The sequence below is a fragment of the Diospyros lotus genome, chromosome 3 (assembly GCF_014633365.1).
Source record: "Diospyros lotus cultivar Yz01 chromosome 3, ASM1463336v1, whole genome shotgun sequence".
NCBI classification, from domain to species: Eukaryota; Viridiplantae; Streptophyta; class Magnoliopsida; order Ericales; family Ebenaceae; genus Diospyros; species Diospyros lotus.
In genome coordinates this window covers 25,555,226-25,572,781 of record NC_068340.1, presented here as the reverse complement: position 1 = coordinate 25,572,781, position 17,556 = coordinate 25,555,226, and the positions used below count along the sequence as shown (strand labels likewise).

At 36.6% G+C, this 17,556-nt stretch overlaps 1 protein-coding gene across 1 annotated transcript in view; it reads right to left on the bottom strand.

Annotated features, from left to right (window-relative positions):
- Positions 1–16,996, bottom strand: part of LOC127797839 (aldehyde dehydrogenase family 3 member F1-like) — a 39,791-nt gene extending 22,795 nt beyond the window's left edge. The window contains exon 1 of the mRNA XM_052330999.1: positions 16,842–16,996. The gene's annotated coding sequence lies outside the window, so the exon portion shown is untranslated. The remainder of the gene's footprint in view (positions 1–16,841) is intronic.
- Between the last annotated feature and the right edge of the window lie 560 nt (positions 16,997–17,556).

Sequence of the window (17,556 nt, the reverse complement as noted above, 5' to 3'; positions counted from 1 at the left end):
TGCCCTATATCTGACAACCGAAGAATCGCCATTGCAATAGGGCCACGTACCTAAGCAGTTAGTACCCTAGCTTAGGGAAGCGGTGCACCCCGCTTGGGAAAACGTCCCCTCACCTTCGTGAACGCACCTCCTAGGAAAGTAGCGCGTCCCATATCTGAAAATGTCGTTTCTTCTTCATAACCACACACTTTGAACTCTGTGTCACACGTGCACTCTAAACACAACACCTAGAATGCCACCCTTGGGCAACCCGAGCAAGATCAAACATAGAACATAGCCATTTCATACCCCACTTCCTTGCCCGTCGGCTCCGGTCTGCCCCCAAGTGCCCAAGTCTACCCCGGTGGGTAAACCTCAGGGCTACCTCGATCTTAAAAAGTCAACCACAAAGAAAATAATGAAAAAAGTACAGGAGCAAGAGCATACCCAAAAATATCTCTTTTATTCAATAATGAAGCAAAGTACCCAACCATTTACATAATATGATAAGAGAAATGAGGCAAAAAGTCCACCCTAGGGATCGATAACTAGCTGATCCAGCTGGGTGACAACCAAGACCTTACCAGGTTGCTCATCAGCTTCTCCCGGCTAACCCCCCACCTCTTACTCCCACTCCAAAGCTTCGCCCTATACTATCAAACCCTTTGAATCCAAGTCCACAAGCCGACCATCCATGATTTCCTTGAAGAGACCACAGTCGGTGAGATCCGCTTCAGGGTAGAGTAGCCGAGCTTGCGCCAACACCTTGTTGAAGCCTTATAGATACTACCCAAGGGCCTCCCTCATCGAACCCTTCAGCACGACTTTTAAACAAATAGCTTCATGAAGAGCGACATCTCATTCGGTCTCTAAAATCCCAACTCTTTCTTTCAGCTCAATCGTTTTTTGCCGAGCCACATCTCTCTGATCGATCACCCTTTGGAAATCAAACTTTACCCTCACAGCCTCCACCTTGGTCGACACAACCCGGTTATAAAGGATGTCCATCTCGGTCCTCAACCCGCTCCTTCGTGGTCTCCCAAGCTTTATCAGCCCGTTGCCTCATTGCCCCTAATTTCCTTTTAGCCTCCACCCTCTCACCCTCTCGTAGCTTTGCCTCAATTAACAATGATTGGGTAGCACCAGCAGCTCGGAGAAGCTGCATCTGAACCCACCAAAATGACTCAAAGTACCCCATGGAAGCATGCCTCTCTTGATCGGCATCCGGGAGGATGTGATCGTCGACGAACTTCCCCAGTTGGAAGGCATGGCTCCAGAGGCTTCGGGGATAGGCCTCAATGTTGTCACAACCCCATAAGCTGGGCTTGGGCGGCATATCGACTGAGAAGGCGTCATCTCGCCCCCAGCTTAGCCCGAGCTCGAGGGGCCAGGAGTGTCGGTGATTTGATTTGAGCCCAAGAGGTCAGGAACATCAATAGCCGGCCTAGAGCTCGAGGAGCCTGGCACATCAGCAGCTTGGTTTAAGGGGTCAGGTGCATCAAAAGCTTGGCACGAGCTCGAAGGAATTGGTTCGTCGTTTACCCAGCGTCTCTTCTGCTGTAGGAGACCCTCCTTGACCTTCGCTGCCTCCCCAAATGGAGGAGAAGGGATGGTTTCAACAACAATCATGGAAATCGATTAAACAAGGACATGACCTTTTGATTTTGCAACATCAGCTTTTTTTCAAGACAATCGTAGCCCCAGAGCTTGGTTGGGCCCTCTTCTCTACCACACGCCTTTCCACTGCATCCGTCGTCAAATCAGGCGTTGCTCGTCTTGAAACAAGAAACCCTAATATGAGCCATGGTCAGCAAAAATCGAACAAATAAGGCAACAACAACTTACCCATGTATTCGGATAAAGCCCTAGGATTCGCCCTGAATTCAACGAGCTTCACAGACTCAAGCTGGGGAGAGAACTTGAATACATCCACTAGGGCTTGGCCCTCTAGACTTAAGCCCTCGTACTCCACATCTATAGGAAGGCTCAGCTCTGACTACCAACATAGCAGATACTCTTCCTTGCCAAATCTATCAAGGAAAAAGCTAAGCTCTTCATCTTTCAAGCCCACCTTGAAAAAGCCATTCTTAACATGCTTAAGGGAAGAGCCGAAGGCCTTAAGTAGCATCTTTCTGTACACCCGGTCAGGGAAATCCAACTGCCCTTACCGGCCATTTTCTAGTGATAGTAGAAGAAAAAGAGCCCCGTGACAGGCTTGTAACTAAGAAACTCAACCAACACCTCGAAACCACGAATGAAGCCCTAACCATTTGGGTGCAATTATGTCAGGGCAACATTCACCACTTGTAAAATCGAGCCCTAAAACTCAGATAGGGGGAGCCGCAGGCGTAGTCTCAAGAATAACACATCGTAAATGAACCCAGTATCCAGAACCAAATGACAAACTTGTTATTTCCTCCCACAGGGGTGGCAAATGAACTTTTTCTCCCCATCCTCGGTCTAAGAGAGGGAGAATACCCCCTTCATCACCTCCACAGACAAGTCAATGGTATATTTTGAAGCAATCTTGGCAACCTCTTCGCTTACCCAGTCATATGCGCGAGCGGAGTTCGAAGTCAAGACAACCATTGACGAGCAGAATAGCACACCACTAAACTGATCGGAAAGCCTGATAATGGGAGAATTTGTACGCAAGGGGAGGCAAGACAGGTGAATAATTTAAAGGTGAATGTGAGAAATATGCACACACTAAGGGAACACATATTAATAGGCGTCATGCAAGACACCCAACGGACGAGAAATGACCAAAGCGGCCAATGCGATCCCGCCACGTTCCCCGCAATTAATACCCTGACCAACTTGCCCCACCTAGGGTAGCGGACCACTCCACACCTACAAGCGGTGCCTCATATTCTGAGACATGAACCTCAATTCCCAAGACCTACTTGCAGTTAAGTAAAGGCACCAAAGCGACACTCCAAACTCAAAATCAGTTAATTAAGACAAGCGCCTTGAATAATGTGCCCAACCTCGATTTTCGTGCCAAACCTCAAATAATCACACTAATGCTCAAGCTTGAGCCTCAACAATCCCTGGACATCATATTTATTCAAAAGAATATCAATATCTATTTTTTTTTCCAATTTTTCATAACTTTCTTCCTATTTTCTCCTCGAAAATTTTAAAATAAATACCTCCTCAAGGTTTTTTTTCTAAATTTTTCTTCACAATAATTCATAAAAACAATATTCCAAATTTTCTAGAAATTTTTCAGATTTTTCTCCTATTTTTTCTCTAATTTTCGTAATTCCCTTTTCCTCAAAAATTACAAAATAAATACTTCTTAAATAATTTTCCAAACTTTTCTCCACAATAATTTCACACTAAATAATTCATCAAACATTTTCTCAATTTTATCACTATCACAATTCATAAAATAATTTATAAGAAAAATCACTCACCTTGACTTATCCTTTCAGGCTTTCTCGATATGCATGCCTTGATCTCAAAATGCGTGCACGAATAATTTTTTGGCCTCAGACATGCTTCTCAACCCCCAAATTAATTCCTTAAAATTTTTGGAGAACTTTTCTCTATTTTTTCCTACTTTTCTTATTTTTCTTCTTTTTCATTTTTGCCCTTTCCTTTTCTTTCCCTTCTTCTCCTTCTCTCTCCTCCTTCTCCTTCTCTCTATTCTTTCCCTGCCCTAAGCCTATTTATACTTGTCTAGGCTTAGGCTCCAAGCATATATATGCATATAAATATATATATATATATATATATATTAAAGTTACCACTAATATGTAGCATCTTTGGCCGCCAAGCACCTTGACCACCACTCTAATTTATATATATTATATTATATTTATTGTAGAATCCTTGCCCACCACGCACGCATGCACGCACGCACTCACACACACACATATATATATATATTTAATTTATATAATATACTATGCATAATATATATGTATAATTTATTAAAATCATAAAAATTATGTATAAATCCTTCAATTAATTCTAAATCCCACTTTCAGCATTTTACAATTACAATTACACCATCAAATGTAAATTTCATTTAGATTCAAATATCGAAAATCCATAATTAATAATTTCAAGATTACTTGATAAGGACGATTTTGCCTCTATGCCCTCATAAGATCTTTGCTTCATCCCGAAACCACTTCAGGGTTGTTCTTTACATAAAACCAGAACCCCCTCAGGGTTCCATTGACTTTTCGAAAGTCCCCTACAATGATTTGATTTTTTAGCCTGAATCACAATTGTACCGAAAACATTCTCGATTCAGATTTCTTTTAATACCATAAATCCTATCTTAGGATGCTAGTCAATACTATATCATTTTCCTTAGACATCAATGTTTCAGGGCACTCCCCGCGATCGATTCGACGACTTATTTTTACTATCAAGCCAATTTTTGATATTTTAAACTCATCTAAATTACGTGACAACCATATGCCGAAACGGGGCATTACAAATAATGTGTTTCTTAATGGGGATCTCCGTAATGAAGTTTATATATATGGATCTTCCCCTTGGCTATCAGCTTCTGGGAGAGACTGTTATTACATCCGATAGCTCACAGTCTAAAGACATTAAGTTTTTGTGTAAATTACAGAAATCATTATATGGTTTAAAGCAAACTTCTTGACAGTGGAATGCCAAGTTTACTGTGGATTTATTCAATCAAAGTCAGATTACTCGTTGTTCACTAAACATAAGGGAGAAAATATTATTGCTTTGTTGGTTTATGTTGATGATATTATTATAGCAAGCAACAAAACTGTTCTTATTGAGGATTTGAAGAAATACTTGAGCTCCCACTTTAAGCTTAAAGATTTAGGTGAACTGAAATATTTCCTTGGGCTTGAAATAGCCAGATCCAAGCATGGAATCTCACTATCTCAAAGAAAGTATACTCTTGAGTTTCTAAAAGATTATGGTCATTTGGGAGCAAAACCAAGTAGTACAACTATGGAGGTAAATCATAGGTTGGTTCATATTGATATTGACTTGTTACAAGATCCAACAATATATAAGCAGCTTGTAGGGAAGTTGTTATACCTAACTCTAACAAGACCTAATATTAGTTATGTTGTTCATATTTTAACTCAGTTCATGGACAAACCAACAACAATACATTTGAATGCTACATACAGAGTTTTGAGATATCTTAAGTCAGCACCGGGACAAGGTATACTTATGTCATCATTTTTTGATTTCGTCCTAAAAGCATATTCAGATAGTGATTGGGGAGGGTGTAATGAAATAAGAAAATCCTTGACAGGATTTTGTATTTTTCTTGGAGATGCTTTGGTTAGTTGGAAGTCAAAGAAACAACAGATAGTGGCAAGAAGTTCTGCTGAAGTAGAGTATAGGGCCATGGTTGTGACTACATGTGAGGTTATGTGGTTGATTTATTTGTTAAATGACTTCAAAATTCGTCATAAGGGATCAGTGCATTTATATTGTGATAATGTTTCAACATTGCATATCTTCAAGAATCTAGTGCTTCACGAAAGAACAAAGCATATTGAGCTAGATTGTCATTTTGTTAGAGAAAAGGTGCTTGCAGGAGTGATAAAGTTGTTGCAATTGAAGACTAATCTCTAGTTAGCAGACATGTTTACAAAGGTGTTGCATCCATCTCAATTTCATAGTTTGCTGGCCAAGATGAGCATTCATAACATATATGCTCGTCTTGAGGAGGAGTGTTAAGAAGGAAAAAGTTGTTAAATCAATTTTTGATTATTGTTAATTAGCTAAACTAATTTCGGTTAGTTAGATTGGTTAGAAACATAATTCTTGTTTCTGTTTTTTTTTTTTCTCCTTTCTTCTGTATATAAGTTCTATTTTCCATTCATCAATAGAGTTGAGGCAATCATTTCATAACACTAGGGTTTAATTAACTTGTATGGATTGATGGAGGGGTAGTAAAAACATGTCAAAAGTCTTCGTGGGGTAAGGCCATTGTGCTTGCTTCATTTCGCGGCCATAATGATATGAACACTCCGCGATACAGTAAAGACAAAGCCAAAGCCACCTCTATGCATGCATGTTAATTTTGTTAAGTAGGTTCCTGCTCATTGGGCCCACTGAAAAATTAAATAAATAATATATACTTTTATAAAGTGCCATGTGTGTGTGTGTAGGGTTAAAATAAAAAAAAATTGAAATTGAAAACAGAGGAAGAACAATGAGAATAGGGTTGCAATTGAGTCGAACCGAGTTTCAATAAGCTCTGCTTGGGCTCGGCATACCTAAACTCAAACTCGAGCTTGAGTCAAGCCTGAAAGCTTGGCTCGAGCTTGAGCTTGGTTTGGGCTTGGCTCATCAATTTGGTTGACAAGTCGAGCTCGGGCTCGCCATAGAGAGGAGGATGAGTAGCGGAAAGGGAAAAATGTGCAGTGGTGGCGGAGATGGAGGATGAGCGACGATCAACAACAAAAGGCAAGGCAACGACGAGAAGCAAGGCCGTAGTGAAAGGCCAAGCGATGGCAAGGGGAAGGCAGTGAAGGGAAAAGGGCAGGAAAAGAAAAGTAATAGACAGAAGGGAAGAAGAAAGAGCAACATACGACTAAGGGAAGTAAAGAAGAAAAGAGAGAGAGGAAGAGAAAAGTGGGTTTTCTCTTGGGTAGAGAGAGGGTTTCTTGGGGAGAGAAAAGTGATATAATATGTATATATATGTATGTTAAATAATATATTTATAAAATATATATTTAATATATAATTTAATAAATGATATAATAATAATATGTATGTATGTATGTATATATATATGCATGTTAAATAATATATTTATAATATATATATCTAATATATTATACATACATATATTATTATATCTAATTGTGAACTTCTAATCAGGTTTGCTCACGAGACTCTAATCAAGCTAGCTCGCAAGCTAACGAGCCGAGCTTTACTAAGCTCAAATTCAGCTCATTTACAAATCGAGTTTTAAAATTAGACTCAACATCGATTCGTTTACCTTAACGAATGAAATCGAACAAGCTTTTATCGAACCTGAACAACTCAGCTCGTTTACAACCCTAATTGAGAGCCACGATGAGAAGCAAAGCCATGCAGAGAAATAAAAGGAAATGATTTTTTGATTTTGAAATTTTTTTGGCAAGATTAAGCAGTGATTTCAATTTCGATCTTGATGAAATTTTAGTACGTTGACATGCCCCCTATGTTTTACAAGGTGAACATTTCTAATCATCATCACAATTCTTTTCACGTATTTTTCATATATTCAATTTGTTTGGTTAGATTTATCAATTTTTCTTTTGTGTTGATGTCAAGAATTTGATTATTGAGATACGTTTTTAGTTGAGTTAGTGAAGAACTTTTGTATTCCCATTATTTCATAATGGAAGGTTGATTGGAAAGTAAATGATTAATTTAAATGGTTCAAATTATCATATTTGGAAATGAAAGATGAAATATCTTCTTTATGTAAAATATTATTATTTTCTAGTGTTTACAATTGAGAAGCCAGAAAATAAAACTGATGAATAATAGAATTTGTTTCATCAACAAGTTTGTATACATTAGACAGTGGGTAGATGATAATATTTTGAACCATATTAATGGAGAGACACATGCTTGCACCATGTGGAACGACCTTGGGGGAGTTTTAGGCTTGAAAAATAGAGAACAATAAGTTATTTTTTATCAAGCAAATGATGACTTTGAGGTATCAAAATGGAATTGTTATAACTAATTACTTGAATACATTCTAAGGAATGAATGAGAATCAAGTTTGATGATGAGGTACAGAGATTATGGATACTTGGTACTTTACCAAACTCATGAAAATTTTCGAAATGTCCTTATCTAACTTAACCCTAGATGGTAAGATAACAATAGATTTGCTTAAAAGTAGTGTTCTGAATAAAGAGATGAAAATGAAGTCATAGGTTAGGGTTCTTATTCACAATCAAAAGTGCTAGTTAATTTACAGATACTAGGGGTAGAAGTCAAGGCAAGAGTTGGAAGAACAAAGACAAAATTAGTGACATATTCAAGAAATATGCCAACATTGAGTGTCACCATTGTGGTAAGAAATGTCCCATTAAGAGATTTTGTAGAAAACTCAAGAAAAGGAATGAGAAGAATAAAGACAAGGAAGACAAGAAAGATGACAGAGGTGATGAAACATGTAATGCCCCGCTTTCTAGGGCACGTTATAAATTGGGACAATTCTGGGACAATAATTTTTTTCATTCAAACTTATAACTAAATCACATCATCGCTCGTATCCGTCCCAAAATTCCCAATCATTTTCTTGAAAGAGAATCGTCATACACATCAAATGCGGAAGTAAGGATTGAATCTGATATCTTAACATTGATCATTAAATCATCGTTCCTCAGCATAACTTAATACAAAACATAAGTTCTCAACTAACACTAACCTTAATAGGGTTATACATCCTCATGCTTTCAAAATGTCCAGAATTCAAAGTAGCAGAACTTAAATACATGAGCTACATAATATACATTTCATTCATCATGCACTCTGTTAAGTGCCATTTCATGCCTCATTCATCCTTGTATTTGCTACAATCTCTATCTGGAACGTTTGAATATTCCAGGGGCAAAACCCAAGTTAGATGATGAATCATCTAAGTAAGGGTACAAAAAACATATTTCATACATGAATGCAATATCTTACTTCATCGTAAGGGTCAACTGCTCCCTTCATGCTACTCACCATTTTTGCGGCCACCTCTTTTGAAGCAGGGGTGTATAGGTGCACCCTTGGTAAAGCAGCAGTGCCAGTTCGTACTCCCTACGACCACAATGCATGTGATCAATGATATCAACGTGTACATATGTATTTCATAACATGTCATGTATGCAATCTACGTGATAGATACATATCAGAGCATGTTAATATGATGAAAACATCCCCGAGGATCGGAGTTTGAAACATAAATCACCTATAACCAACCATTTTCCATAAAACTAAATCTAGTTGGGAAGTATCACTTACCTTTTCAAATTTATTGGGCTACCTCGATATTCGCGCATGTCTCAAAATTCGTGCATTACCTCGATTTATGTGCCAACCTCAAAATTTGCACAAGTCACTTCAACTTTAGCCTCAAAGTATCATAATCACCATATTTATTTAAATAAACATTAAAACCTATTTTTTCATAATTTCTTGCATTTTATTTATTTTTCTCTCTATTTCTTCCTATTTTTCCTCAATAAATCCAAACTAAATATTTCTAAAATATTTTCTCAAATATTTCACTACGAAAATTCATAAAATAATATTCCTGAATTTATGAAATTTTTTAAAAAAATTTACTCAGCTTAACTTAGCATCTCCGGCTTCCTCGGTATGCGTGTCATATCCTCAAAACTCGTGCCCAAATCGTTTTCTCGCCCAAAATCTCTGAAATATTAATAAATATCTAAATCCTATTTTCTAGCATTTTTTGAGATTTTTTTTCTATTTCTTTTTCTTTTCTTCTTCTTCATCTTCCCGCCTGCGTGCGAATAAGACATCAACTCGTCGCTGCCCGCCCGCCTTCCAGCCTACAGCCATCTTCGCCGCCTGCCACCGACCTCCCGGGCTGCTGCTGCCACCGCCGTTCCGCTGCTGGCAGCTGCTCGTGGCCGCCGTTGGCCACGGCTGGTTGCAGCCTTGCTGCAACTGGTTGCGGCCATGGCTACCATGGCCACGCCAACTTCTTCCAACCGACTCACAGCCTCCTTCGAGCTTCTTTACTCATTGCTACTCTGCTGCCCGCTGCTGGAAACTTGCTGCTCGGCCTTCCTCTACTTGCTGGCTGCCCACACTTTGCTCGATCTTGCGGCCATGGCCGCTTGGAGCTTGCGGCTACAATGGCCACCAGCCAATGGCCTTCATCATCACCTACAATCTCTCTCTCTCTCTCTCTCTCTCTCTCTCTCTCTCTCTCTCTCTCTATCGGTTGCGGCTAACTCTCTCCTTCATCTCCATTCTTGCTTCCTTCCTCTTCAATTTCCACTCCTATTTATAGGCAACCTCCACTGCCTCACGCATGCCTTAACTGCTCCTTTTGGCGTGCAAATCCTTCCAAAACTTGTAGAGACGTGGCTTCAATCTTGCAGGGCATGGAGTAAGTTGCAGAGGCAAGGGATAGCAGGGAATTGCATGAAGGTTGCAAAGCTGGGCGACCATCACACGCAACACATATATATATATATTTACATATTACATATTTAACTCCTAATTTATATCTATTTCACATGAACAATTCTCTAATCCCAAACATAATCTCAAACATCAAATTAATTTCCATTTCAATATCGAAAACGTAAAATTAATAACTTTAAAGTTACTCGATAATGACAATTTCGCCCCAGTGTCCTCACTGGGCCATTGATTCATCTCAAAACCACTGAAGGGTTGCTCATTACAAAAAATCGGAGCCCCCTCAGGCTTCCGTTGACTTTTCGGGAGTCTCTTATAACGATTCGATTTTACAGCCTAAATGATAGCTGCATTTTAGTTGTACCGAAAATCGTTCCCGATTCAATTTCTTTCGATACCATATCATTTTTCGATATTCTAAACTTATTGAAATTACGTAGCAATCTCATACAAATATGGGGTATTACAAAACATATGTTACAATCACCACATAGTAATTTCTTATTGTCATTAATGATAATAGCGTGAACCTGACAAATCATGAGTCTAGTTGGGTGATTGATAATGGTGCTACCATTCATGCTACATCTAAGAAGGATTTCTTCACATCTTACACACTAGGTGATTTTAAAGCTATTAAATGGGAAATGACGACATGACCAAGATTGTTGGTAAAGAAAATGTTTGTTTGGAGATGGATAATGGTTCTAAGATTGTGTTAAGAGATGTTAAGCATGTTTCAGACATTCACCTAAATTTGATTTCTACAAGCAGACTTGATGATTAGGGGTTCTGCAATGCCTTTAGTAATGGTCAATGGAAACTCACTAAAGGTGCCTTGGTAATGGTTATTAGAGGCCAGAAATACTAGCACTATATTTGATGCAAGCAATGCTCTTTAGAGATATAGTGAATGCAGTGGAATTGTGGTACAAAAAACTTAGTCACATGAGTGAAAAATGGATGAGATGGTTGGTCAAACAGAATGTGCTAACTGCGATGGACAATGTTCTTTTGAGAAAGTGTACTCATTGTCTGGCAACCAAGTATAAAAGAGTTGCTTTTAAGAGTTATTATTGATGATCATTCAAGAAATTTATGGGTCTACGACTTGAAGTCAAAAGAATCAAGTATTAGATACGTTCAAATAGTTTTAGGTCTCAATTGAGAAACATACTAGGAGGAAATTGAAATACATCCGAACAAACAATGGTGGTGAGAACACTGGACCTATTGAAAACTATTGCAAAAAGTAAGGTATTTGACATCAAACTACACCTCCAAAAACACCTTAATTGAGTAGTTTAGCTGAGATGATGAATAGATCATTGATGGAGAGAATGATATGCTTGATTTTATATGCTAATTTGCCCAAATTTTTTTGGGGTGAGGCTTTAAGTACAATTGTACATATGTTAAATCTCTCATCACATGTTCCTTTGTAGTACGATGTTTAAAAGAGATTATGGTCAAGAAAAAATATTTCCTATTATCACTTGCCACTACAACATGATTGTATTTTAGCGGCATTTGTTTTTCTTTTTAACGGCATTTGCAATTTCCACTAAGAAATTTTATCGGCATTTGTGATTTAGAAGACAAATCAATGTTAGTAAAAAGTATTAAAGATAAAACAACAATTGTTGGGGTAGATTCAAACAAATGCGGCTAAAAGGTAAACTCTTTAGCAGCATTTATAGTGTGTGATTAGCGACATTTATAATTGTCAAAAAAATTGTCAAATAAATTCAAATGACTTATAATGACATTTATAAATGTTAGAAACTTTTGACCATATAATAATTTCAGTCTATAATGGCATCTATAAATGTAAGAAACTTTAGGCTATAAAACAGTTTCAATAACCTATGTTGGCATGTATCAAAGTCATAAAATTTTGGCCATAAAGTAATTTTAATAACTTTTAGTGACATTTATAGTTAACAATATAGGTCTACATTTGGCACATTTTTTTATAATATCATTTACCAACAATTTTGAAAAGATCAACATGGAGTCATTATAATGACTTTTTGCCTATGCTTGCAGCATATATAAATGCCTGTATATATCAATATTATAGTGTTATTTTTTAGAATAAGCAACGATAAATAAAAGTATATATCTTTATAAAGAAAAATTATAGTGTCATATTATATTGTCATAAAACGATTAGTATATTAAATTTCAATATTTGTATAATATTCGAATGTATATATAATATTTAAATCAAAGTACGATCGCAATTATATATGAAACATAAATTCCTAATACATGTATGAATCCAAAAATTACAAAATTATCATAATAACAACCATAATAACAATTCCCAAAATCTCTGCTTAATCCTCACAAAGTGTGACTTATGAAAAAATAAGTAGTTCGAGTTCAAATCAAAAGATAATGGCATAATTAATACAACATATAGCTGCAAATAAATGTATCTCTAGCTATGTTTGCCTATGCATCCTAACTTAACTATGTATATTTTACTACATCAAAACTATAAGTGAAATTGTCGTTAAAAGATTACACTCTAATAGGACACTCTAGGATAATAGACAAGATGCAAAAAAATAGAGGAAAATATAGATACATACTCAATATCAGCTATGTTGTTAATTAGTTGAACACCAACATTTGATAGCATTTCGATCTTAAAGACTTGTTACAACATTTGGAGATAAAGATTAAGCAAATGACATGCATAGTTAACATCTGGATGAGGACTTACATTGTCACTTCTCTTACAGTATCCGCCAAAGCTAATCATTTTCTTGCCTTTATTTCAAATATTCTTAAAGATAGTTAAGTAGCCAAACGATGAGAACAAAAAGAACAATAACAAACTTTCTTATCTGAATGGCTAAAGCATCTATGCCTTATGAGTTTGCTTGATAGTTACTATGAACAGTGGAGTCTTTTGCAAAAAAAAAAAAATAAGTTTTTATCCATAAATTTGATAACTATAAAAAGATAACACACATGGACACTATATTATCACCTAGTTAGAACATGCTACATCACTCGAATGGAAAATCCTAGAAAGCCCGACGGCCTTACCGAAAGGAGACAAAAAGATAATTTTGCCCCCACGTCCTGCTCTCTCCTTTCCCTCCCATGGATTTGCCCCGCCCCTGCTACTCCCGTCCCCCCCTGCCATGGCCGCTGCCCTAGCCTCGTCACCGCCCTCGCCTTGCCTCGTCGCTGTGCCTCCATCACCTCGTTGCCTTCTCCTCCATTGCCTCGCTGCCCTTGTCGTCTCGCTGCCTCACCTCGCCTTGCCGATCGTCGCTCAAGATGCAATGACGATCGGGCGAGGCAAGGGCAGCAAGGCGACGGAGGCCAAGGCGGCGGCGATGATAAGGCAGCAACCATGGTAGGGAAGACGAGAGTAGTGGGGGCGGGGCAATTTTGTCTTTTTGCCCCCTTTCTGTAAATCTCTCTGTGACTCTCTCTGGTTTTGTAGTGGAACTCCACTCGAATTAGGATATTGATTAAGAAAATATGCCCTTATCATAGGAAGCTCATTCTCCAATCTTTGTTGATTTTCTTTCATACTCTTAGATTGATCCAAGTGGCATTATTCCATCACTTTCATATCTTCCTCCAAATTTTGCATCTTCTCAACATTGACCCTATTTTCTTCAGCACTTTGCCAACTATTTGAAGATCTAACACCCCCTCAAACTTGAAGGACATGGTCCAAGCTCCAATCCACACACTCTACCATACTAATCATTTCCTACGACTTGAGAATATATATGTACACCCTCCCAAGCAATACTTCCTACAAAATGTTCATTTGAATTAGGAAGTTGACTCATTTTTTTCCTTCATCACTTCCTACAATAATCTCATCAAATAAGAGAAATATATAGGTTTTATATACAAGCAAACAACTCAAATAAAAATTAAGTGAATAACTTGCAATCACTTTAGCAAAATCTGCATCAAGTGGCTTCCCATTATTGTGTTATCTATGAGTTTCTAAAAATTCCTATGCTCGAGATGCTTCAACCCTATCTTTAGTCTACAATAGAAAATATTTATGATAGGAAAATTGAGAAACGTTTGGACTCTATCTAAGTATTCTTGGCTTACTTTACTACAATCCATCAATCTTTTACTCTTATTATCCAATAAAGTCCACTAAACCTAAAAAAAAGGATAAACTCAACTTAATCATACTAAGTGACCATTCAAGTAGAATTCAAATTTTATAGCATAGAAAGTAAACAAAAAAAAAAAATCAAATTCATCATAAATATAGGAATAACAAGGCATATTTAACTCCAATTCATTGTAAGGGGGTGTTTGTTAAAATGAGCAAGATAAGAGGTATCAAGATAAGATTAGAATGTATTCCGGATCAAGATATGAAATAATCAAAATAAGCCTATAAAGTATTCCAAAATTTCTATCAAAGTGTTTGTTAATTTTTTTGGAATCCATTGATATTGTATTTTTTCTTTTTATGTGTTTGTTAATACATATGATAAGTACCAAGATAAGAGTTTTTTTAGCAAAATATCCTTATTATTAAATTTATGATTAAAATACTATTTTATGATTAATATGAATTGTCAAAAAAATAAAAATAAAAATTAATATTTTATTTTCTAAATTCATGTTCAAAAATAAATTTAAAAAGAATTGAAAAGTAGAAATAATTATTATTAGAATTACAATAATTCCACTTATATAATTAAAAATGGTCAAAATATATTTTTGTAATAGATAATAAAATATAAAATTAAATAAAATAATTTAAAAATTGGTGAAAGGAATTATATTAGTAAATAAATGTATTAAAAATGTATAACAATTTAAAACATATAACAATTTAAAAATGTATTAAATAATATTAATTATAAGACTTAAATAAATAATTTTTTTTAATAAATTTAAATCTTTAAAATGCATTAAATGACATTAACTATCTTACAAGGGGCATATAAGTAATTGAGCCTTATCTTGAAAGAGCCAGATAAATTTATCTGAGAAACTATCTTACAAGAGGCATATAAGTAATTGAGCCTTATCTTGAAAGAGCCAGATAAATTTATCTGAGAAGGGAGATTGAATAAATTTATTTTAAAGGTGAGAGATAAGAGGTCACGTGAGGCATTTCCAAAAATGGTTATATAAACTTAACAAAGAAAATACCAAACATCTAGAATGCTTCCCATATCTGACATTTTTTCACTCTTATCTTGATTAACAAACACCCTCTAAGTATATAAACTTCACAAACATGAAAATGCTAGAAAATGCAACTAATGACACAAATAAAGGAACATTAATTTTAATGCAACTATTTAAACAGAGGTACATAGAATTGAGTCTCTTAATGGTTAAATCATATTAACATAAAATATAATGATAATAATCTCTAAAAAATATAATGATAACAAAACCAAATCATAATGATAATAAGCTCTAACCAATTGCACCAAACAACCATCCACACAACGATTCAATTGAAAGACAAAAGACAGCTGCAATGCTCATCCAATAGGCAACAAATCATAATGATAACAGTGCAATCTTCAATTAGAACAGCTTCATAGAATATAACGAGAGAGAGAGAGAGGGGGGGGGGACCTATAGATATAATCGATCAAATCTCAACAAGAAAGACCTTACCTTCTAAGGCTGATGGCAGAGGTTATAAAGGCGACGAAAATGGTGGAGGTTGCAATGACGTCAAATGACGGGCTGCAGCGACGGCAATGGATGGTAGATGTGATGATGATTGTAAATGGTGGAGGTTGCAACGGCAGATGTGGCAACGGTGGTTGATGACGAAGGCAAAGAAAGATGGCAGTGAAAAAGAACGGTGACAAAGAAAGATGGTGGAGGCGATAGCGATAAAGGTAGCCGGGGTGGCTACAAAGCATAATTCACAGATTTGATCAACGTTCCTACCTGCAAAAGCCAGACAACCAAAAACTATAACAACAATACCCATGAAATAAGGATAGAAGGAAAGATAATGCTTTATCAGCAAAAAGAAAAAAAAAAAAGTTAAAGTAATGTTCTTTTTTATTAAAAAAATTTCCCCTTCTCAAATGTTGTATAGCATGCTTCTGAATAAAAGAGGCGTGTACCAATATAAGGTTAATTTGGCCGTTTGCGTAAACTTGAAATACCTGAGTAGGTCCATGTACTAGGGTACTAATAACTTGGCTGCTGGATGTATGTGATTTGAGGAGGAATTAGAATTATTCCATAGGTCTTTGGCCATACATGTTCAGGTTGGAATAAGCAAGTAGGTCAGGTGATATGTCTTTCATTGTCCTATGGAAGTCATTGCATATCGGAAAAATACATTTGTTTACTCCCCTTACCACCAGCCCAGCAATTGCACAGAGAGAGAGAGAGAGAGGACCCCAGAATTGAGGTTATTACAGGAATAAAATAACTTGAGATGTACTATACATGATAGACCAAATCACTTTATCAAGAAATGACAGATTTATGAATCACTTGACACTCAATTGGTAAAAGAGGGAGAGCATGGTGGCAATATACCAGACAAAATTTAAGAGACCATTTAAGCTTGCCAACCTCGAGATAGAAGAGTCAACAACGTACTAGTAGGGCAGAGCAGAGCATATTTCCAATTCCTATCATTCTATTATCTCCTACTAGTCGGACCGAGAAGAGTCCAAATAGAAGCAAAATTATACGCACCCTTATAGCATGAAATACAAACGCACCTCATCTCGGTAGGCCTCGGCAGGATGCTTGCCGATGTCCTGTTTCAGAGCTTCGAAAATGTCGTCCTCTCTCTCCTCGAAGAGAGCTGGAGAAGATAGCTGTACACGTACAGCTCCTTCACTTGCCTCTCCAAAGCATGCTCCGTCGCTTCCATTTTGCCAATTACGAGCAACCACTGGACGCAACTTCAAGGCCATGCTGCTATTTATGCTTAATGTTCAACTACCATCATGTCCTATGTGGTTGGCGCTTCTTAAAAGCAAACCAACCTGTTGGCTATTTTATACATAAATTATAAATATCACAAAAATAAAATACTTGATTTATAGCAAAAAATTGGATCTTCAAAATTTGTTGTGCCACGAGTCTCCTTACACTTTCAAGTCAGGTGCACAATCACATTACAAAAAATGCACTCTACCCACAACCCAAATACCCACTCAACATATAAGAACACTCACAATATAGATGCTTTGTATTTTCTGTATTTTTCAGTGCGTTTCAAATGTTATGTAGGGATCTCTATTTATAGATAAGAAAACTTTCTCTGATAAGATTTAGGAGATGAAGATCAACCGGTTTTCGAATTTTGAAATTATCTCACTTAGAGATAATTATATTTTAGGATGAGAACTTATCTCATCTAATTAGATTGACTTATCTTGATTGCATTTAAACATTAATTGACAATTATCAATAATTATCAATTATCTA